Source organism: Ochlerotatus camptorhynchus, unplaced genomic scaffold (genome assembly GCF_037179485.1).
Source record: "Ochlerotatus camptorhynchus isolate MF236.1 unplaced genomic scaffold, CSIRO-AGI_Acam_v1.1 ptg000082l, whole genome shotgun sequence".
NCBI lineage: Eukaryota > Metazoa > Arthropoda > Insecta > Diptera > Culicidae > Ochlerotatus > Ochlerotatus camptorhynchus.
Window position 1 is genome coordinate 2,852,275 of NW_027040572.1, and position 23,153 is coordinate 2,875,427.

The window sequence follows — 23,153 nt, forward strand, 5'->3', positions numbered from 1 at the left end:
TATTATTTATGGTTCCTTTCTACTTTGATCGAAAACCTACTGCTCAAATTTAGATCACAACAAAAAAAAAAACATATACGAACAACAATGTTCCGGATGCTCCCAAAAAGTGAAGTTTTTCGGTTATAACGCCAGGAAATGGCCGTTAAGTTTACCAATCCATCTCTTACTTCTTAGGTTAGGAATCTTAAGAAATCTTCGGCTTATCAGTCTAATACTCTAATTTAGAACGACACATTTGTTATTCGTCGAAAAGTTTTAGCACTTGTTGGTGCCTTCTTCAGGAGAAAAATATATATAACTGTTTGCAGTTCTATCCGACTATGCCGCGATTGGGATGATCCGTTTGTGCGCTTGTTTATACCAAAAGTAATGAATTGCACAAAATGCAAGCGACTAGGGTACACTGCGGCCTTCTGTGGCAGCAAGCCACGCTGTGATGAAATCAATGTGGGGAGAACCATACGGAGGGGTTCTTGTCGTGCCACCCCAAAAATTTCCAAAGTACAAACAGCAGGGGGAAAAATTTCAGCGATCTTTGAAGGCTCGCGCGCAGTGTTCCATCGCGGAAATTCTAAGATCAGCTACTGTATCTTTCCGAGTTCCCCCGTGTAGTAACCCCTTCGACCTTCTCTCAGTTGATGACCAGGGCTCTGACCCGAATGTTGGCGAGGTAAGTCATTTCGTTTTCAAAGCCCCACCTAGGAAGCGATCCAAAATTACCACGCAACAGCCTCAGGAGGCCTCCTGTATTGAACCTCGAGTAATTTCAAACCATTAGATTTTGATAGGAACTTTCCGCGACTTCCAGGTTCTTTCAAGGCTCCAGATGTTCCATTTCCACAGCCAGGACACCATGAAGCCATGTTCACGTTTTCTGGAATTGTGGATGGCATTCTCGAAATATTGGTGTCTGACTCCATGGGGAACATTATTGTTTTGATGATTCCAATGTTGAAAACTCTTTTGAAGCAACTAAATGGCCATTGCTTTCGTCGATCATCAACTTTGACGATTAAAATACTAACGTTTGAGAGGGTGGTAGAGTTTTGTCTGTTTGTGTACCTCTCAACCTTGAGTAAGCCGCGAGTATTCGGACTTCTCTTGTACTAAGTCTAGTATTAGGAAACATTGTAAAAAGTAAAATGGATTTCGACTCCGTAAAGCTTCCGCATTTACGCCTTGGCAAATAAATCAATTTATTAAAAAAAATGAGGAACCTTCCTAATAATCTGAAGAATGGTCCAAGGAAATTCCGAGAAATATTTCAAAGAAGTCGAATTGTTCTAAAATTATTTTCCGGAGAATTCTAAGGGAATCGAATTCCCAGAGGATTCTGAAGAGAATTTGATGGAAAGTTTGGTAGAATTACAAGTAAATTCTAATAAGATTACAATGAGAATTCCGCAGAGTATTCCATGGAAATACTGAAGACAACTAAACGAATTCCGAGCATAATCCCAAGGGAATTTACAACGGAGTTTAAATGAAATCCCGAGAAGAGCTCCAAGGGAACTCCGAGGAAAATGTCAAAGGCACTCGGAAGAGAATTGCAGGAATTGAAATAATTCTAAATATTCTTGAAAAAATAACACCGAAAGCATACGTGTTCCATGGGAATTTCCAAGTTAATACAGACATAGACAGAGACGATCCAGGAATCGGACAATTATCGACCAACGATTGAAAAGGGCCTATCAGCTTTTGTAATCAAAACTCAAAGTTCCCTTTTTGCGTGAACCGTAGCTCGCCTAGACAAACTAATGACACCATCGGGTAGGCGAAACTATCCCCTTCCCTATAGTGTTGTTGGATTGCGTAGGCGAGCTTTAATTAATGAGGAAAGGGTATTATATGTTTTGTTTACAAAACCTGATAGGACCTTTTCAATTGTTGGTCGAATATTTATCAAAAATCTGAGACTTTGAAAGAAATGCAGTTGTTTGATGCTTGAAAAACCTTGATAATTGCAGCCGACAACTTGTATTTATAAGATCAGTTCATTAGATTTACAACCAACAATAGATAGAGATGATTTTTGATCATGGATTAACCAGTCAGTTACATTATCCTGTCTTGTTTCTTCTTTTGTTCGTATTTTTTTAATTTGAATAAAAAAATGATGCCGTATGTCGAAATTGTGGATTAATGATGCGGCTTTTTCGGCCTAATAGAGTTCTGCCTGTTGACCCATAATCAAACACGCTGGCTGGCTGTGTGAATCCAATTGACCATATTTGATGTTAACAGATGAAATCGATAGACCATCCCAAATAACAATGTTGGTTTTTGAAGGCCTTGTAAACCGCTTTGAAACCTCGATAAAACTTGCTATCGTTGTTCGCGCAGAACCAGGAACCCACGACCATCCCAAGCATCACGTACATCATCTATAAAGCCGCTAGCACCAGTATACCAAAAACTGGCTGAGTCCCCGGGCGGAAGGCACTCCGCTGGTGGAACGACGAAACCAAAAGGGCAGTAAAAGCCAGGCGAAAAGCACTCCGGAAGCTCAAACGCACCACCCCAAACGATCCAGCAAGAGAAGATGTCCTCGCGAATTATCGTCAGTACCATAACAAATGCCGACAGGAGATCCGAACGGCGAAACAAAATTGCTGGTCGGACATTCTGGAGAGTATCAACGCCGAACAATCGTCAGCGGAGCTATGGAGTCGCATCAACGCCCTTAGCGGCAAGCGGCGATCATCTCCGCTTCAGATTCAAACAGACGCCGTCACCATCACTGATCCAACCGTCGTAGCAGACGAACTGGGCAAATACTTCGCCAAACTATCCGGCATCTCGGAGTACAGCGAAAGCTTCCGACAGCGAGTCCGCCCCTTTCTCTCCTCTGTGTCACCTTCGGAATTCCTCCAGACAACAACGACCTAACGATCAACAGCCCACTCTCCTGGGAAGAACTCGTGTTCGCTCTCAGTCAGAGCAACGGGAACTCGGCTGGACAGGACGAAATCGGCTACCCGCTGCTAAAGCACCTTCCACCCGAAGGCAAAACGAAACTTCTCGAGCTCTACAATCAACTCTGGACCGCTGAAGAATACCCGGAAAACTGGAGAGAAAGCCTCGAGCAATACCGACTAAAAACACCGTGAGGGTCTTGGGAGTGCTCATCGATCGGAATTTATCCTTTGAGCCGCACTTCCAACAAGTAAAGAAGGACTGTCGCAGTCGGTCCAACCTGATTAAGACCATCTCCCGCCCCCACCGATCCAACAATCGCGAAATCCGCTTCCGCGTAGCTAGAGCCATCATCGACAGTCGCCTTTCCGCCGAGAAAGCCGTCCAGATTCTGGAACCGGTGTACAACGGCTACGTTCGAAAGGTCTCCGGTCTCCTGCCCTCTACCATGGCTGACGCTGCATGCGTTGAAGCCGGTATCCTACCTTTTCGGCTCGTTTCCATCGCAGCTATTGCTACCAAAGCCGCTGCCGCCGCTCGCTAAAACGTCGGGAAACAACAGGATCGTTCTCCTCGACGAGGCGAACCGACTCCTCCGCACGGCCGCCGACGTAGATCTCCCAAGATTACAAGACAAGATTAAAATTAACAGCCGAATCAAGGACCGCTTCAGGGCAGGAGACAACTCGCTGGCTTTACGCCGGACAGTTGTCGAAACTCTCGGGGCGCACTACCAAGGTTATGAAGTTAGGTACACCGACAGCTCTCTCCAAGAGCGGAGTGGGAATGGGAGTCTCCGGAGATGGTCTGCTTGTGAGCTAATCGCTCCCGACCCAATGCTCGGTGTTCTCAGCTGAGGCAGCGGCCATTCTCCACGCGGTAAAGCTACCGGCCAACCGGCCGATATTAGATATTAGATAACTGACTCACACAGCGTGATATTGGCCCTAACAACAGAAACACCGAAGCATCCGTGGATCCAAGGAACGGTAAAGCACGTGCCGCCCAACACAGTACTCATGTGGGTATCCGGTCACTGCGGGATCCAAGAGAACCTAATAGCCGACCACTGCGCCGGCTCAGGCCATACCGGACCCAGGTCCACCGGCAATGTACCGCTCCAAGATGTCAAAAAGTGGATCAAGCGGATGATTTGGAGAGCCTGGGACACCGAGTGGAGGAACAACAGGACACACCATCTTCGGAAGATCAAGGCGACCACCGGAACCTGGAAGGATCGACCAAACCTACGAGAACAGCGAGTGGTGTCAAGGCTACGCACCGGGCACAGCAGAGTCTCCCACAACTTCGGAGAAACACCGTTCCGGAGGACCTGCGAAACCTGCGGAGTGCCAGCCACCGTGGAGCACATCCTCGTGAACTGCGCGGAGTTGGAAGACCTTCGGGCTGCCTTCAGCTTGGAGTCAATCAGCATTCGGAACCTGTTGGGCGACGAGTCCCCGGCAGCAGCCGCCCTCATCACCTTCCTAAAGGAGGCGAAACTTTACCACAATATCTGAGTATCCCTTGTTTGTATTTCCGTTTTGTTGGCCCTTTTGGCAGTTTTCTATACCTTTTCATTATAGCAAAATAAATGTACCACAGCCAAGATTGGGAATCTCCTTCTGAGAACCCAATTCTTTTTTTCTCCATTTTTCAATCTTAAGAGATGAACTACACACTTAAAAATAACTAATTTTACATGAGACGTAATCCATCTTTGACGTAAATTATGGAACGTAAACAAACATGTCATGTAAAATTAAGTGTTCTCAAACCGAAACATACGCAAGTCGACGAAAAGTACGATTGATTGAATTTATTTTCTCGTTTCTTTCAACTGATTCTTATGTCATTTGGGCCGCTTGCATGTGTCGGTCTCAGGGCACGGAAATTTACATTACTTTTTGGTAGTGTGTAGCCATATGGCTAAAAATCTCTATAATAAAGAAAAAAAAATTATCGTTGTTCTAGATCCGCCACGAGTAAGCACAGTTTGGAAGAAGGTCGTCAGGGATTTGCAAAACCTTTAAATAGAAATCATTAATAAATCCCTAAGCCCCCGTACACCCTTCTGGATCCGACTATGGCCAATTCAACTTTTTCCGGAGCTGTTGCGGTTCGTTGAGTCAGGATTGAACGGAAAGTTGTACATTGATGTTAAGGACAAGGTTGAAAGAATCCACAAATGGCCGTTGTCATGGCCATTTGTGAATTCTATCAATCTTGTCCTTAACGAGGCGCAGCAAAGAAATGAATGACGGTGAGGAAATAGAGTCGGTCATTAGGAAAATATAGCAAATCATTGCCCATATCGCAAGCAAAAACAATTAAATCCACCTTTCCGGTATCGTCATTGGGCTGAGTAATTTCGTAATTTCTTCAGCGCTACACAGCTTGGCACTTCAATCCCGACCATTTTCCAAGCCACTGGCTAACTGTGTCCCAAGTGGACTCCCGACTGTGGATGAACAACACACACACACACACAGAGCAAGTCATTTTCTCCCGTAGCACTTTCTTATCGTTGCACCACGCGGGAAAGCACGTGAACATCCTTGAAAAAGCGACACGGACGCAGACAAGAAGAGAAAATTGATTCTGTCATTAAGAAAGTTTCAAGCAAAATTGCACCCCGCTGATAACGGTGTCGTCAGATCCGTTGTTGCTCTAAAGAAAAACGATGACACATGGTGAGGACACATGGCATTTGCAGCTCTTAAATTCAACTATTTTATAAACTCGTTCCCGGGACAATTTTCCCATTTTAGTTTTTTCCGTTTGGAAAAAAAGGTCCCTCTTTAAGAATTCGCAATTTGTTCCTTTCCCACATAAGCCCTCAGTAAGATGGAACGTAAGTTGTACTTAGACCAGCCAGTCTGGGTACAGTCAACGCGGGGAAAGTTAAGCGAAGAAACTAATTCAAGTGGAACAGCTGAATGGGATTTTCATGCAGTTTTTCTCGTGGCTCCATGTCCTGAGCTTTTGCGCAAACGGACCAAATAAAAAGAACACGACGGCAATTTTCTTGTGTAACTTTTCTCAACTAAAGCACCGATTTGCTTGTATGGGGCAAGAGACACAAGTTATTGGCAACCATCAAAACTATGGATGCTTCCGAAGTCAGTTGAAGTGAAATTGATTTTCTCTTGCCCCTTCTTATGCGACGAAAGCAATCTCTCAGACATAATCCCTACGGATGTTGGCAAACACAAAGTGAGTGGGCTATTAGAGTTATGCATGATACTACACTGCTGCTGGGGCAAAACGGTCCAAACTATGTTTGGATGGCAGTTTTTGGTGTTGAAACGATCAACTGAATCTAAATAATTTTCGGTTGGGAAGATTTGACCATAGTTAAATTGTACGTTAATACTGAATTCAACGAATTATGTCTTCAGAAAGAAACCGATTCAATGATTTATTTACCACATTCCCCTCTTATAATGACCCTGGGAACATTTACCGGCACCAACTGTTTCCCCGAATTCGCCATCCAACGTAGATTACAATTTACGTATCATGTTACCACGTAAACACACATTTTCATATCTGCTGACATTCCGACGGTCATGGCATTGTACTTTTACTACGAAAAACGAATCAGTCCGAATGATATCAAATCCCCTCTCCCCCCTCTAACACCTCCCATTCACACCCATGCTGGCGATTCCTATCCATACAGTAGGAAATTGATGTTTCGACTGCGGGACGACCGTATCGATTTTTACGATGGTTACCAACCGCCCCCATCGGAGTTTCCCCCGGCCCAGAGGTCCTGCTGGTCCTGATGAATTCCCGAGCACGTGCGACTCCCGGTGCCGCGGTGTGCCTGATGGTTGTCAATCACTTCTTCCGAGTATCCACCGCATCACTGTCAACACAGGACGACGACACATTTGCCATGTAAGTCACGTATTCGCTTTCCCATAAATGTGATTGCAACATGGGTTGCTCGGTTCGCGACTGACCACTCCGCCGCGCCCACTCTATTTATGTTTGTGTTATTATTGGATTAAAAGTGTGGCTCCACATTGAATTAGTTTTCAAAAGCCACCAGAAATTAAATTCGTTTGTGTCTGCTGCCACCACCGCTAGTGCTGAATAGATGGAATTTAATTGGAACCGAGAGGATTTGTGAATTTGATTTTCCGGGACGAAAGAATGTTGCAAACACGCCGACGATGATGGGCCGTGTCACTTTTTCTTTCTCGGGGATTTGAATAAAAATGGATTCATCCTTCATCTCCGATAAACACCCGATGACGGCTAACGAGCAGTGATTTCTCATTCTTAGCTCTTGGGGTTTCCGGCTGATGGATTGACCGGGTCGGTACAAACAGGGGGCAACACCCTGCCAAGTTGGATTACGGATTATACAGATACAGGGGTATAGGAAAAAGTATGAGCTACAATAGATCACCAACCCGACGGGTTGGTGTGATGGTAATTCGAGAAAATGCAGGCCAATGGTTGGGGATGTTTTATGGAAAGCGAGAAGGAACAAAGGGTGTACCATGGTGACCAGCAAATGTCGATTATTAATGTCCCGGTTTTTTTTTCGATTTGTGTCCGGAATTTTGGAAATTATCCCGGGTGAAATCGAAGAAAATTCTAGGATAAATGGGTCTTGCCTACGACAAAAGCATTTTTCCCAGCGTAATGTTCAGCATCCATACCTCTCACGCTAAAAGTCACGAGTACAAATATTATGATGGACAAATCACAAATGACCTAATATGTGTTAATGTGACTATAAGCAGGTCATCTTGTGAAACCACGTTGAATTTGATATCAGCGAAGTGGAAAGATAACTTGGAGCGTAAAGATACGATTGTTGCTGGGTGTTTAGATCTAAACTGCACCTTTGAAGCAATGTCTAGGCCCTTATTGTTACGAACAATCAAGCGCTTTGGAATTACAAGTACTGCATATAAATGATTTGAAAGCTATTTGTGTGACAGGACTCAACGGACTGTTTTTAATGATTCTGTTTCCAGTACCGTAGGAAATAACCTTGGAGTGCCCCAGGGAAGTGTATTATGGCCCCTGTTATTTATTATGTATATTAACGACTTGCGACGTGTTTTACGATTTTCCGACATTAATCTTTTTGCAGATGATACTGTGTTATTCATTGCAGCTAAGAATTTAGATAATGCCGTTTTACACTTGAATGAAGACTTGCATTCTCTAAGAAGATGGTTGAAGTATAAGCAATTGAGATTGAATATAAGTAAAACTAAATTCATGGCAATTTCGCGGAATCGAGTAAATGAAAACATCTCCGTTGTAATTGATGATTAAGCTATTGATTACGTTCGGGAGATTAAATAGCTTGGCGTGAATATTGTTGACAAACTTAAGTTCAACTCTCACATTGACAATGTCATCAATAAAATTGCCAAGAAGTATGGAATTCCATGCAGATTGAAAAACGATTTAACTATTGCCAGTAAAATACAGCTATATAAATCAATCTCTCCTCATCTAGACTTTTGCCTTTTCATTTTATTGCTGGCCAATTCAACACAAATATCGAGATTACAGTGCTTGCAGAATAAAATTAAGCGTTTTTTTTAGATGTAATAGACTCACTTCCTTAACTTTGATGCTAGACGCTAGATGGAAATTTTCTCAGATTCAACTTTGTTGAAGACCACTTTTCGATCAAATGTAACGAAAAAAAAGTTACTGAATCAAGCTACTGATGCCTTTTGATTATGCCCAATCAATTGTTCAGAAGGCACCATTGGTGTTTCTGGCGGCTTTAATAGAGCACAAAAATCATAACTACTATGTCACACTGCACAATACAGTGTTGCCCACAAAACAGCTGCATGATCATGCCATAAGATTATCAATCTCTTAATCAATTAATAACTATTTAATTTGACGTTTGGCTGAAAAACGATCTTCTGCAAAGTTGTAGCTGAAAAAATTTAAATATGAATTGCTATAGAACTTTTAAACAGTGCAATATGTCAAAAGGCTAGAAGACAATGTACAAAAAGTTTGGTTTTCCCATAGTAATTTTCATTTAAACTTCAAATGGTTTGTACCAAGTCAGTTTCTTACCAAATAAGGTTACGTTTTTGTACGTTAATAAGGACCTGATTAGGAACTGATTGGGCACTATAGGGTGAAAATTCAAAATTTTCCCGCATTCTAATGGTCAACGTGGTATCGGACACTCAATGTAACAACCAAATGCCTTGTTTTAAATTCTCACGTGAATTCATTTGCCACATTGTGGGTTTACGGTCCGGTCAAAATCTGGCCCCTTCTCCGAGGGCATCCGGAACACGTCCGGGTGTGACCAATGTGTTTCTACCGCACTTAATGTAACCGCTGTTGCATGTACTCCTGTAGTGGTAGAGCAAGAATTACGAGACTACCAAAAGCGGACAAAACACAAACACTGAAGGGCTAAGGCTCCAAATCTAACACAACGAACTCCAAATGCCTTTGAAGCTTATATTTTGGATCCCCTAATTGGTCCCTTACATTGGAGTTGTTCTTATTCCTACTTTCCTCCTATCTAACTATCATTCTCTTTTTCTCTAACAGGTGCACCCGATATATGGAAAAGGAACTAGCTCACCGGACTCCATGCTCGCTGGCTACCGTTCCCTGCTTCGATGCTGCTCGCTGATGCTACACTCGCCTTCGGCGTAGATCGCTATCGCCGTTCCAATGGCGAATGCTGGACGCGCCTCCGCGCACTGGTCTTTCCGTGTGTATTCGGACCGTTCGCCCACTCGGAAACAATGGTTCGCAATCCTGCTCTGCGCGGCGTCTATGTCCAGGGAGTGATCATTCGACCTTAACCGCCGCAAAAGTTCCCTGGCTGTGGCTTCGCAGTCGTCGCACGAATCCTCCGTCCCTCTCTGTCCGGATTTTCGGTTCGGTTCGGGAGAGTCCCACCTTGGACTTCGACCAGCCCGTTGTATCGTCGCCAAACACAAACGCCCACGATATTCGTCCGCCGAACGTGTGATCAAACGCCGAGTTGCACCAGGAGTCGATAAAGAAAAGAGCCGTATGGACCCAAACCAATTATAAACTTTGTTATGGTAGTTTCACCAAAACGACTCAGCCTTCCGGGGCTCCTTTTTGTAGCGAATTTCCACGGAGATCTGACCGATGAGTCCAGTGCCTTCGTCTGGGCTAGGCCCTAGCTCAATTTCTGTGGAAGGATTTCAGTCATTGGATGCAATCTTCTCACATTTAGCCACATTTACGGTCGTTGGCACACCCGTGCGGTGGCGTGTGCTTCAAAGAACGTAAAATCAACCACGATCGAACGAATGGTCAAGCGGGATCTGTCTTGGCTTCGTCCTGGATTAATCTCTGTGGAACGAGTACAGTCAATGGATGCGATTTGCTCCAAACCAATCACACTTACGGCTGCTGACCCACTCGTGTGGTTGTGTGAGCTTCAAAGCGTTCGATTCCCGACGAAAAGTCCAACCTCGAATGATTTCTTTCCTCTCTTTCCCTCGCGGAACCGTTTCCACATGATGAGCAGCGGTAATGTCAGCAAGATAATTTGTCTCTTGACGTTGGTTTCAAGTCAGCGAGCAGAACTTAGCGATATGTTTTGCTATAATCTTCGTAAGCTAACTTACTTATTTCTCGAAATGTATACTCGTAACATAAATGAAACGTAACACCGCCAAAGATTACGTTTTTCTATTCTCATGTGCTTTGATATGTCGCATTTAGGTTTTACCTGGAATGTATCCTCGGCAATCACTATGACTCACGGGGTATTGAAACACGAATATTATCAAACTCGCGTGAACCTTGGATATTTTTAAGTCAAACATTGTTCAAAGCAACTTATTTTGGTATAAAATATTTTTTTTAGATAATTTATTTAGAAAAATCCACACAAAATAAGCCAAATATGCCAAAAATATAATTTATAGTTATTTTGGTTTTCTTCAATATCTCAGGAACTACGCAAATTACTTGTTGTAGTTAAGTGATTCTTATTACCATCGAGGCCCAAGAAAGACAACCCTATATCCCTAACAGAGACGTGTTGGGAAACCGCGATCTCTGCAGTTGATTTATGTGTTTCTGCAAATCGCTAGTATTAGAATTTAATTCCTTTCCCTTTATTAGTTTTTATTTGTCTTGTCTCCCTGTTTCCATGAGTCTCATTGTTGCCCACTGGTCCCCATAGTCGGTAAAACTCCATACGAAGCTAGAACCACACTACCATTCATACTGGCGACAACGCTCTGATGAGACAACGAAAACGAAAACCCACCCCAAGCTCCTCCCCTGACCCTATTCTTAGACAATGTGCCTCTCTAACCTCGGGTGAGCCGCGAGTATTAGGCCCAACTTCTACTAGACACAGAAATAAGTGATTTTTTTAAACAATGATTATCGGCTCCGTAAAGTAAACGCGATTGAGCCTTTCAAACAAACGAACTAGATAAAAAATAGTGATTCATACGTGAAAAACAATGAAGAGCCGATGGTGCCATCAAATTAAAAAATAAAATACTTTCATTTTGAGAAAATTGTGTTCAAAGATTTCATACCAGAATTAAAAATATTTGGCAACACTGTACAAAAATAATAGATTCCTTGTCTAAATTGCTTATGAAACCAGTACCCAATGCTATTCTGTAGCGTCATTCGCTTTCTTGAAAATTACGAAAAATATAAAATGCTCCCTTGAACCGAGGGTGCTCTAAACGGCATCGAAATTTAGATTTTTAAAATGTGGTATGTCTCCTCCAAATTTGTTCCACATCAGAAGAGGTAAATTTCACTTACCTCGGGCAGTTGGCGCAAAATGAGCCATATTTGAAAAAGGGGTAAAATATTAAAAACGCCCAATTTTCAATTTTCAGTGATGACATATTTTCAAATCTAAAAGGGTAAATGTCGGCTTCGGCACCCAATGACTGATTTCGGCAACCAAAATGCATACGGTAATTTCACTGTATTCAACCGATTGCTTAGTCTTTCAACTTCAATCTGATTAGGTTTTTACGACTGAGCAAACGAATTTAGCCAGGTTTTTCTTGAAATAAAAAAAAAACATAGGGTTAACTACCCCATTTCCGGCCTATTAAGCACAACCTGCACTTAGTTTTTCTTAATCCAGCGCAGTTTAGCACCAAACGGAATGTTATTATTACTGATGGCTTCCAAATTTATTTACCTTTCCGTACGTACCGTAAGATTTGATAAAGAGAAACCAATCATTGAGATATTGTCAAAAGTCTAACACTGCTTCTTGACGCTAAACTCGGCCTATGAATTCTAAACTCGGCCTAACGCATTGGAACACCATTGAAACGCCAATGAATTCACTTGGGCCTATCGTATGAAGATAAAAATTGATTCGGTGGGAGCGCTTCTTTTGTTTTTGGGAATAATGGGTGCAAACCTTCATACCATGCGTTCTCATTGACATCGTTCGGTAGCTTATTAACGAAAGTATCATACCAAACGCATATTTGACTTGTTAACTCTGAAATCATAGATTTGTTTGAAGTTTTCTGCTCGATAGGCCCAAAATGGGCGATTAGGCCGAAGTAGTTCTCTACCCTACGCACTATAAAATAATGCTGATTTCAAAGTGGCCGATAATAGAACAGTAGACCAACACGCAGTTAAAATGGAAAGGTTGCCGAAAATAGTCATACTCACCTGAGAAGTTTGGAGCGTTGTAAAAGAGTTTTAAAACAGTTTTGGACAATTCTATCTACTGGAATGGATAGAGCAACAGGCAGCAGATTAATGTAAACAAACAAACACAGCATATGTGTGTCTTATGTCGAGAAAAAGCCCATAGAAGTGCGTATGCCCCTTAGATTGTCGAGAATACGTGCATTCTCCTATGTTAAATATATTATGTACACACTTAGAAATAACTAATGTTACACGTGACGGAATCCAACTTTGACATAAAGGATCAGACGTAAACAAATATTTTATGTAGAATTAATTGCTCCGAGAGTGAAAAGTTCGTTGCTCGACGAAAAATACGTTTGATTGAGCTATATTTCGCGTCTGTTATGACTCAAATTTATGTCAAAATTGACGCTCGTATATGTCACTCTCAGAGCACCTAAATTTACATGATATTTTCTAAGTGTGTAGACCCCCAAGCTCCTACCTCTCTAACCTCGAGTAAGCCGCGAGTATTCGGCCCAACTCGTACTAGACATAGAATTAAGTGAACTTTGTTACAAACAAAGAACAATGAACTATCGGTTCCGTAAAGCTAACGCTATTGAGCCTTCACAATAAACGAACTAGTTAAAAAAAATAGATGTAGACTACTTTTCGTAACCTGACTTTAGACACCTACAATTCAAATTGTTACCAATACGTCACCATTCGACCGAGCGAATGTTTTCAACAGGTGAAATAGTTTTTGTGACTGGCTATTGGTCACAGACAAAGACGTGTTGAATCCAATTTTAAAATTTTTAGTTACGACTAGGTACACTGTAAAACGGGTAAATTGCTCTATCTCTAACACCGAACGTCAGTTCGGAATGTTTTTCTTCTACAAGTAGAAGCTAATGCGAGCTTTTTACTATGAAAATTTCAGCTTGATTAGATGTGCCATTAACTTTTTTTTTAAATCATGAATTCAAATTAGTCTTCACATTATTTCTCCGGAACCGGAAGTAGTATCAACAAAAAATTCAATAGCCATATATGATCAGTAGCGGAGTAGTAACTACAAATTTAAAAAAAGTTAAAATCCCCTAACACAGACATCAGAATTCATTTCTAAGGACTCACTGGTGTGCCCATGGCAGATTTCCCCCTTCAAATTACCTAGTCCCCACGCAGAATTTTTGTGATTCCAAACCCGATCACCCAGTTTGCAACGTTACTTTTTACCCGCAACAAACAAATATGTTTTTAATGTCTTATATTTCGACTACTCTTCTTAACCTTTACGTCCCTGACCCTCGATACCCACACTTCAAATTGTTATAAATACGTCACCTTTCTACCGAGCGAATAAAAGCCGAGAAATTTTTGACAACATTTTAAACTTTATGTTTAAACAATTTTTTGAAAAAAATTACACAGCAAATAGTTTAAAATCGTTTACTGTGCAAAATAAACAAAAGAAAATTATAAACAAAAAGTTGTATACCAAAAAATATCTAAGAGAGTCACTTTTTTTCAGTTGTTACCCAAAATTACTTTAAACTTTTTGTCCGTGCCATTTTTTCCTGAAAAGCAATTGTTTTCCTACTATCTAAGACGTCACTTCGATTGGAAGTGACATTTTAAAGATATAATTTGTTAGAAATATCGAATACTCCATTTTAAAGATTTGCTGAGATTCAAAATGACCGAATTTGAAAAAAAAATACTCCCCCATTTCGAGAAACATTCCTGAGTCAAAACTTTATCTAGATCTTTTAGAAGATTTATCCAAATCGAGGAAGGTCGTTCTAGGTCGTTTCCTCAATAGAATTACTCTGTAAATATTATACACATCAAATCCAATCAGGAGATTTTGTAAATAGAATTCCTTCAGAACACAAATCAGCTCCGCTTCTAGTAAACAAAGATAGGACTCCCCCTACGAAAGCAGATATCTGCGATTCCATCTGAATCCTACCACACACACATGAACAATTTTGATTTCCAGTGATTCGATCGCAGATGATGAACGATGCTGGCTATGGCGAGTACTTTTTGGTCATTTTGGTCAACCTTGGAATTGATTCTGGATTCAGATACCATGATGGAAGTGGCTTTTCCAGTTTTAATCTGAATCATATCCAACTGCATTTTGTAGGTATTCAATAAATACTTGCCATATCCAACAACGATGTACGCATTTTGATGACGGAATCAACGAAGTGTAATAACATTTTGAACTTACTACTCTTTCAGTCAAGAACCAGATAGCTTTGATTTACAATGCGTAATCATTTTGATCCCCAAAATACCGATAATGCAAAAGCACGTGATCTCGATACTGTGCTCTAAGAAGCAATAACCGTCGTCAGTCGCATTTTTTTTTCCTGCTGATAAGCCAATCGAAATAATTATCACTAAATTGGCACTGTGCTTCTTTCATCGATAAGCAACGGTTTGTTTCAATTGTTTAAGGTGCAAAATTTGAAATGCTCATTGCCAGCAGCAGTTGGAAGAACGACCATCCCATCATATGTTCTGCGTTACATAAAAACGACGCTTGCCAGAAATTGTGCCCCGGTTAAATTCGTTGCACGGACGATCAAATTTCATTGTTTTCTTGCAAGAATCTCAGCCTGCCGATCTTCATTATCAACGCCAGCCGAAAGGAGGTGAATGTCATGTTTCTATTCACAATTACATCCCGCGTTTGTATTGAATTCTCATTCACCCAGGCATGTCACAAACAGCTGTGTAGGTTACGAATTCACGATTTTATATGTTCTTGTCGTATTTTACTGCTTCTATTTCGCGTCACTTTTCACCCATCCGTACTCTCATCGTCGTACTTTTGATCCCAACAAATGCTTCGCTTCAATTTTCGCTTTTAGGCCCAAAAACTAGTGCTCAGCAAATTTCTAAAAATATGGGCTTGCACTGTTTTCTCACTTTTTTTTTTCTTTTTTGCTTTCTGGTACATGACCCGATTTTCCTCTTCGCCCCGGAGCAGCAGCTGTCATATGTCAGCCAAGTACATAGAGCACATTTTTCCCATTTTGGCACATAATTTCTCGCTTCTTTTGCGTGTACTATTTAAGGTGATTCACAAATTCATTTGATTTCAAATTTCACACTGATCTTCGGGAAAGAACACTTCTTCACACTGACCTGACCTGACCCAGCACCCCCAACACATCCAACTTTCATAGTTCCACGACTTCTTTTTTTCCACCCCTACACCTTCATTATTTAACACCACCCTTTTCTGCTTTGCTTCTTTCCTTGCTTTCTGACACAACACTTCCCAATCGATCCACGAAAATTCGTCTGCTCCTTCGTGCCAATCCACCTCCATTTCCACCAACCCCTCCGAAGCAGACATCAATGCCATCTCACATTTCACTTGAATCTTCAAAATATTTACTTCACACTTCGATCTTTGGCGAGTTGATTTTTGAACCCTTCCACAGCTCCGTACACACCTTCCAGACAGAGGTTATTTCCATCGAAAAACCCAGTCAACCCCGGTCGAGGAAAAATGTTAAATTTTCACGCCGTCGACTGAATTTTTCACACTGAACTGCCGCCGTCAACACACAACTGTCACGACGACGGAACAAATTCGGCGAACCTACACGTACACGGAAGAAGAAGGATTCAACCAACTCTCCGAAACCCGACGACTGCACGGTTCACGCAGCACAGAGCAATCTGGCCGGGCAAAAGGGGAACCTAGGGAGATGCTCTTGCTAGTGGAGGTGGGAGGAAAATCCAGCCTTTTTCCACACCCCAGCAGAAGCAACGACGCGGTTCATCAACGAGAACGACCAAGCAACGGCAGCAACGAACGGCGGCGCGCACACGACGGGATAAGGAACTGAAATACTACTGAGCTGAGCTGTCGAGTCGTCGTCGTCGTCGTCGTCGTTGGTGGTGTGGCGGCAGCGGCATGCTCAGACTTTTCCGATGCGAGAAGTAGGATTTTGGTTTGCGTTTGGCTACCGTCAGTCAGTGTGTTTGCCTGGTTGATCGAGCGATGTCGGACAAGGGATGGGGAGCATTTTGTACGTCTCTGTGTGGGTGAGTGGACGCCAGTGGGCAAGTGAATGCAATTCAGGGTTGCCAGAATGGTAGAGGAAGTTTGGGAAATTATGGAAAATGTGAATACGCTAATTTGAGAATTCAGTTCTGTTAGAAGGTTTTCTGTGTGTCTAAACATTTTTAAGTAATAAGGTAGAGAACTACTTCGGCCTAAGCGTCCATTTAGGGCCTATCAAGCAGAAAACATCGAATAAATTCATGATTTCGGCTTTAACAGGTAAATTATGCGTTTGGTACGATACTTTAGTTCAAATGCTACCGAACGAAGTCAATAAGAACGCGTGGTATGAATGTTTGCACCCAATATTCTCAATTACAAATGAAGCGTTTCGATGCGTTAGGCCGAGTTTAGAATCCGTAGGCCGAGTTTGGCGTCAAGAAGCAGTGTTAGACTTTTAACAATATCTCAACAATTTGTTTATCTTTATCAAATCGTACGGTACGTACGGAAAGGTAAATAAATTTTATGCTAAACTACGCTAGATTAAGAAAAACTAAGTGCGTGTATTTCTTAATAATTTAACATGAGAGTTTACGTGCCTCACCTGGTATGCATGTAAGTTTACAATAAATTGCACGTAAAGTTACATGACAAACTTGTAAAGTTTACATCTGTGAGGCAATTACGTACCGAAAACTTAATCGTTTGTAACAGATTACGTCGCTTGTTATTTTTATTATTTTTTAGAGTGTAACTTTTCAAACTAGAAGACAAATTAAAAAAGAAAATTAAAAACCTTGAAGTACACTCATGTTTTTTTACACAGGGTATATGTACTGTGTAAAAAAAACCTATTGAGATTTCTTTTTTTCACATGTTTAAATATTTTTAAAAAATCGGATGTTGATGCCATTTGTAATTATAGCATTTAGACAAATTTCTGTATTTACCCCAAAATTATGATTTTTAAAGTATGCCATTCGATTACCTATAGCTTGAAACGGATAAGGTGATTGAAATCAACTCGATAGGTGTAAATCGCAACTCAGCGGCACTAACCGTGTAAAAAAAGACTTCAGTGTACACTGAATCTACAATAACGGATCACCCACAATTATGGATCACTCCCATTTAATTAACTCGCTCGACTGACTGCTCCATAATGAATTAAACTTGAGAGAGAAAATTTGCTCTCACGAGCTAAATCTTTCAACATGCCATGTATTCTGAAGACACTCTAGTTGTGATTCTCTCTCACAGACTACAAAATAGAGTACCTGACGCTGCCAATCATGTCTGGTACCTCTATATTTGTCTCGGATTAAGGGCCGTTTCTTCAACTACAGTATCATCAACGTGCACTGCCCACACGAAGGGAGAACCGACGACGAGAAAGAAGCGTTCTATGCGCAGCTGGAGCAGGTGTACGACGGCTGTTCGCAACGGGACGTCAAAATCGTCATCGGCGACATGAACGATCAGGTAGGACGGGAAGCAATGTATAAACCGGCAATCGGGCCAAACAGCCTGCATGCCGTATCGAACGACAACGGCCAACGATGCGTGAACATTGCAGCCTCTCGGGGTATGGTAGTTCGAAGTACCTTTTTCCCCCGTAAGGATATCCACAAAGCCACCTGGAGATCACCTGACCAACACACAGAAAACCAAATCGATCACGTAAATTCTTCTCCGACATTATCAACGTTCCATTCCACTGCGTCCTAGCAAGAAGTACGGTCGACTTAGTTCGCGCTCCGCTATTTTGGAAGTTTTCTCGCTATTCGCTTGATTTAAATTGTCAGTTTTTTCTCGCTTAGAGTTCCCAGCTAAATAATTAACTAAAAGTGAGTTTTTTCTGAGAAGAAAGTGTGTTTTCGGCATCATCGGAAGGAAAATTGTTTTTACGATTGCCAATTCGCCAACCATTTTGCGCACCATCGGTGCGTGGTAACGCATACCTGCACACGGATCATCGTCATCGAGTGTCAGCATCTGCCTCCGCATTTACACCGCTCATCTATCATCGTGTGTTCAGCTGAGTGCCGACCCTCACATAAACACACACCAACGAAGACCGCCCGCACACGCTGATCGAAGATCATCCACGCTGCGCGTCGCTCCGCTGCTGCCGTTTATACGCTCGGTGGTAGTAGTATAGGATTATCAGATAAGTTTTTGTTCTTGTTTCTCTCTTTCGCCCACAGTTAAATTTTAAGTTTGTGTTCTGTGTTTGTAGTTTTTTTTTGTGTATTGTGTCCGAGTGATTATCGTTTCAGTGGTAGAGCGTTTTTCGCTCCCACTAGTACGGCAAAATGGACATTTTGTCGCAAGACGAAATGGACGTTTTGTCGGAAGATGACACCACTTTGCCACGCGATGGCAAGAAGGGTCGAAAACGTACGTCATCTCTCCCTGGTTCATCGTCTCAGTCTGGCAAAGGACAGGCTCAGATAAACCCCCGATCGCGAGCCTATCCAGATGACTCGACTGGCCCATGGGTTGTCTACTTTCAGCCCAGAAACAAACCTTTGAATGTAATGCAAATTACTAATGATCTGACGAAGCGATACTCGGCCGTGACTGAAATCACGAAGGTTAGGCACAATAAACTTCGTGTCTCCGTCTCTAACCTGAAGCAGGCTAACGAGATTGCTGCCTCCCAGCTCTTCACGCTCGAGTACAGAGTTTACATCCCAGCTCGTGATGTGGAGATCGAAGGTGTGGTCACCGAAGCGAGTCTGACCCCCGAGATCTTGGAGAAGCAGGCGGTTGGCCGTTTCAAGAACCGTTTGCTTCCTCCGGTGAAGATACTGGATGTCCAAAAACTGGGCTCAGTATCTGTCAGCGAGGGTAAAAAGAGTTTTACCCCCACAGACTCGTTCCGTGTGACCTTTTCTGGTTCAGCCCTTCCTCACTACATCGAGCTGGGAAAACTTCGACTACCTGTGCGTTTGTTCGTTCCCCGGGTCATGAACTGCCAAAACTGTAAGCAGTTGGGACATACGGCCTCCCACTGTGGCAGCAAGGCACGCTGTTCCAAATGCGGAGAGAAGCATGGGGATGACACCTGTGCAGCTACCGCACCAAAATGCGTGTACTGTAAGGGAACTCCTCATGGTATCTCGTCATGCCCGGTGTACAAACAACGCGGGGAGAAATTACAACGCTCACTTAAGGAACGTTCCCGGCAGTCTTTTGCAGAAATGCTGAAGACGGCCACGCCATCGACCAACGACAAAAATCCCTTTTCTCTTTTGTCAGATGACGAGACTGACTCTGACTTGGCTGAGGAGGGAACTTCTTTCTGTTTTTCAGCACGGAAACGAAAACGCATCCGTTCGCGGAAAGTTGAGAATGAAGAACCCCAAATCAGCTTGCCCAAATCAAGGAGTGGTGGAAAAAAGGAAGTTTCTACTCCTCCTGGATTCAGAAGAACTGACTATACCCAGGATTTTCCACCTCTCCCGGGGACATCCAAAACCCCTGATGTCCCATTTTTAAGAACAGAAGCCCCTTCTTCATCTGGGTTGTTCTCATTTGATAAAATTGTGGACGATATTCTCAAGTACCTGAATATTTCTGATCCTCTCAAAAGCATTGTTCTGGCAATGCTTCCTACTGTGAAGACCCTCTTGAAGCAATTGACATTGAAGTGGCCCCTCATTGCAGCAATCATTTCCTTCGATGGATAATTTTCCAAACGAGGTCGGGGATTTGATCACAATTCTACAGTGGAATTGTCGAAGTCTTATTCCTAAATTAGACTCTTTTAAGTTTTTAGTTCACAATAATCATTGTGATGCATTTGCTCTTTGTGAAACTTGGCTCTCTTCAGATATAGATCTTCCTTTTTATGATTTTAACATTATTCGACTGGATCGTGCGGATTCGCGTGGAGGAGGGGTACTTTTGGGGATCAAAAAGTGCCATTCTTTCTATAGAGTGAATCTTCCACAATTTACAGGTATTGAAGTTGTCGCATGTCAGGCTATTTTTAAAGGTAAGAGCCTTTGTATTGCTTCTGTTTATATTCCTCCTAGAGCCGTTGTTAATCGAAAACAACTTTCAGATATATGTTCGGTACTTCCTGCTCCACGGTTGATCATGGGAGATTTCAATTCCCACGGTACAGGCTGGGGGGAACTGTATGATGACAACCGTTCTACTTTTATATATGACCTCTGTGATAACTTCAATATGACAATACTTAACAATGGAGAAGTAACACGTTTGGCTGGACCATCTTCGAATGGAAGTAAATTAGACCTCACACTTTGCTCTAACTCATTATCGTTGGATTGCACGTGGAATGTGATCCAGGATCCCCACGGTAGTGATCACTTGCCGATCAAAATTTCGATTGCCAGTGGGTTCAATCCGTCGGAACCCGTTAACGTCGCGTACGACCTCACCCGTAATATCGATTGGACAACGTTCAAGACCGCGATAGAGGAAGCCGTGTCGTCGGTAGAAGGGCTTCCACCGTTGGAGGAATATAACTTCCTCTCCAATCTGATCTTGGACAGCGCTCTTCGAGCTCAAACTCGGCCGGTTCCTGGAACGTCTTTCCGTAGGAAACCTCCTTCCCCTTGGTGGGACCACCAATGCACTGAGGTTTATCGTAAAAAGTCCGACGCGTTTAAGCTTTTCCGGAAACATGGAACACCCGGGTATTTCGAAGCGTACTCGGCTCTTGAACGCGAACTCAAGAGCCTCATCAAAGCCAAGAAACGCGGATACTGGCGGCAATTCGTGGACGGATTATCGCGCGAAACGTCGATGAATACGCTTTGGAACGCGGCGCGAAGGATGCGTAACCGGTCTTCGAACAACGAGAGCGAGGAGTACTCAGATCGTTGGATTCTCAAGTTCGCGCGAAAAGTATGTCCTGATTCCGTGCCGGCACAGATGATTCCTCGCGAAACGACGAATTCTGTAGACGAGATCAGCCAGCCTTTTTCAATGCTGGAACTCTCACTCGCGCTCCTTTCGTGCGGCAATTCGGCTCCGGGGGCTGATAGAATCAAGTTCAACTTGTTGAAGAACCTCCCAGACGTCGCTAAGAGGCGCATGTTGAACTTGTTTTGTCAGTTCCTGGAGCTCAATATTGTTCCGGATGATTGGAGGCAAGTGAGAGTTATAGCCATTAAAAAGCCTGGAAAACCCGCTTCAGATCATAACTCGTATCGTCCCATCGCGATGTTATCGTGCATTCGAAAATTGTTGGAGAAAATGATCCTTTTTCGCTTGGACAAATGGGTTGAGACGAACCACCTACTCTCAGATACTCAATTTGGATTCCGTAGGGGCAAGGGAACGAACGACTGTCTCGCGTTGCTTTCCACAGAAATTCAGTTGGCTTTTGCTAAAAAAGAGCAAATGGCTTCTGTATTCTTGGATATCAAGGGGGCTTTTGATTCAGTATCCGTTGAAGTCCTTTCAGACAAACTCCACGCTTGTGGCCTTTCTCCATTAATAAATAACTTTTTGTACAATTTGCTGTCAGAGAAACATATGAGCTTTTCTCATGGAAACTCTACAGCTTCTCGATTTAGTTACATGGGTCTCCCCCAGGGCTCATGTTTAAGCCCCCTTTTGTATAATTTCTACGTCAGAGAAATTGACAATTGTCTAAGTGACAACTGCACGTTGAGACAACTTGCAGATGACGGCGTAGTGTCTATGACAGGGCCCAAAGGGGTCGACCTGCAAGGACCCTTACAGGATACCTTAGACAATTTGTCTACTTGGGCTATTCAGCTAGGTATCGAATTCTCCACGGAGAAAACTGAGTTGGTCGTTTTTTCTAGGAAGCATAGCCCAGCACAACCAAAGCTTCAACTTTTGGGTAAACCGATCACTCATTCTATGTCCTTCAAATATCTTGGGGTCTGGTTCGATTCAAAATGCACCTGGAGATCCCACATTGAGTATCTGAGACGAAAATGCCAACAAAGGATCAATTTTCTCCGAACAATTACCGGAACGTGGTGGGGAGCCCATCCGCAAGATCTTCTAACGTTGTACCGGACAACGATTTTATCGGTTTTAGAATACGGTAGTTTTTGTTTCCAGTCGGCGGCTAAAACTCACATCATCAAACTGGAACGTATCCAGTATCGTTGTCTTCGTATCGCGTTAGGATGCATGCACTCGGCTCATACGATGAGTCTCGAAGTGTTGGCGGGCATGTTGCCACTATCGGATCGGTTCTCGGAATTGTCCCTCAGGCTCCTCACCCGTTGCGAAGTTATGAACCCACTGGTAATCGAAAACTTTGAAAAGCTTCTTGAGCTGAACCCTCAAACTCGTTTTATGTCATTGTACTACGTGTACATAACACAGGATGTCAGCCCTTCACAGCATAATCCTCATCGTGTATGCTTCTCCGACTTCGGCAATTCAGTTAGTTTTGATTTATCTATGACGCGGGAGATTCATGGGATCCCAGAACATCATCGTTCCATGATTGTTCCGTCAATTTACGCTGCAAAGTTTGGCCAAGTTGATTCCGCAAGATCGTTCTTCACAGATGGAT

The 23,153-nt window shown here is 42.8% G+C and overlaps 1 protein-coding gene and 1 long non-coding RNA gene across 7 annotated transcripts in view; both read right to left on the bottom strand.

Annotated features, from left to right (window-relative positions):
- Positions 1-16,974, bottom strand: part of LOC135698145 (uncharacterized) — a 57,196-nt gene extending 40,222 nt beyond the window's left edge. The window contains exon 1 of the long non-coding RNA XR_010517461.1: positions 15,995-16,974. This is a non-coding gene — a long non-coding RNA (uncharacterized LOC135698145). The remainder of the gene's footprint in view (positions 1-15,994) is intronic.
- The window catches only part of LOC135698113 (phosphatase and actin regulator 4B-like), a 540,677-nt gene that overhangs the window by 276,532 nt on the left and 240,992 nt on the right, over positions 1-23,153 (bottom strand). The window lies entirely within an intron of this gene.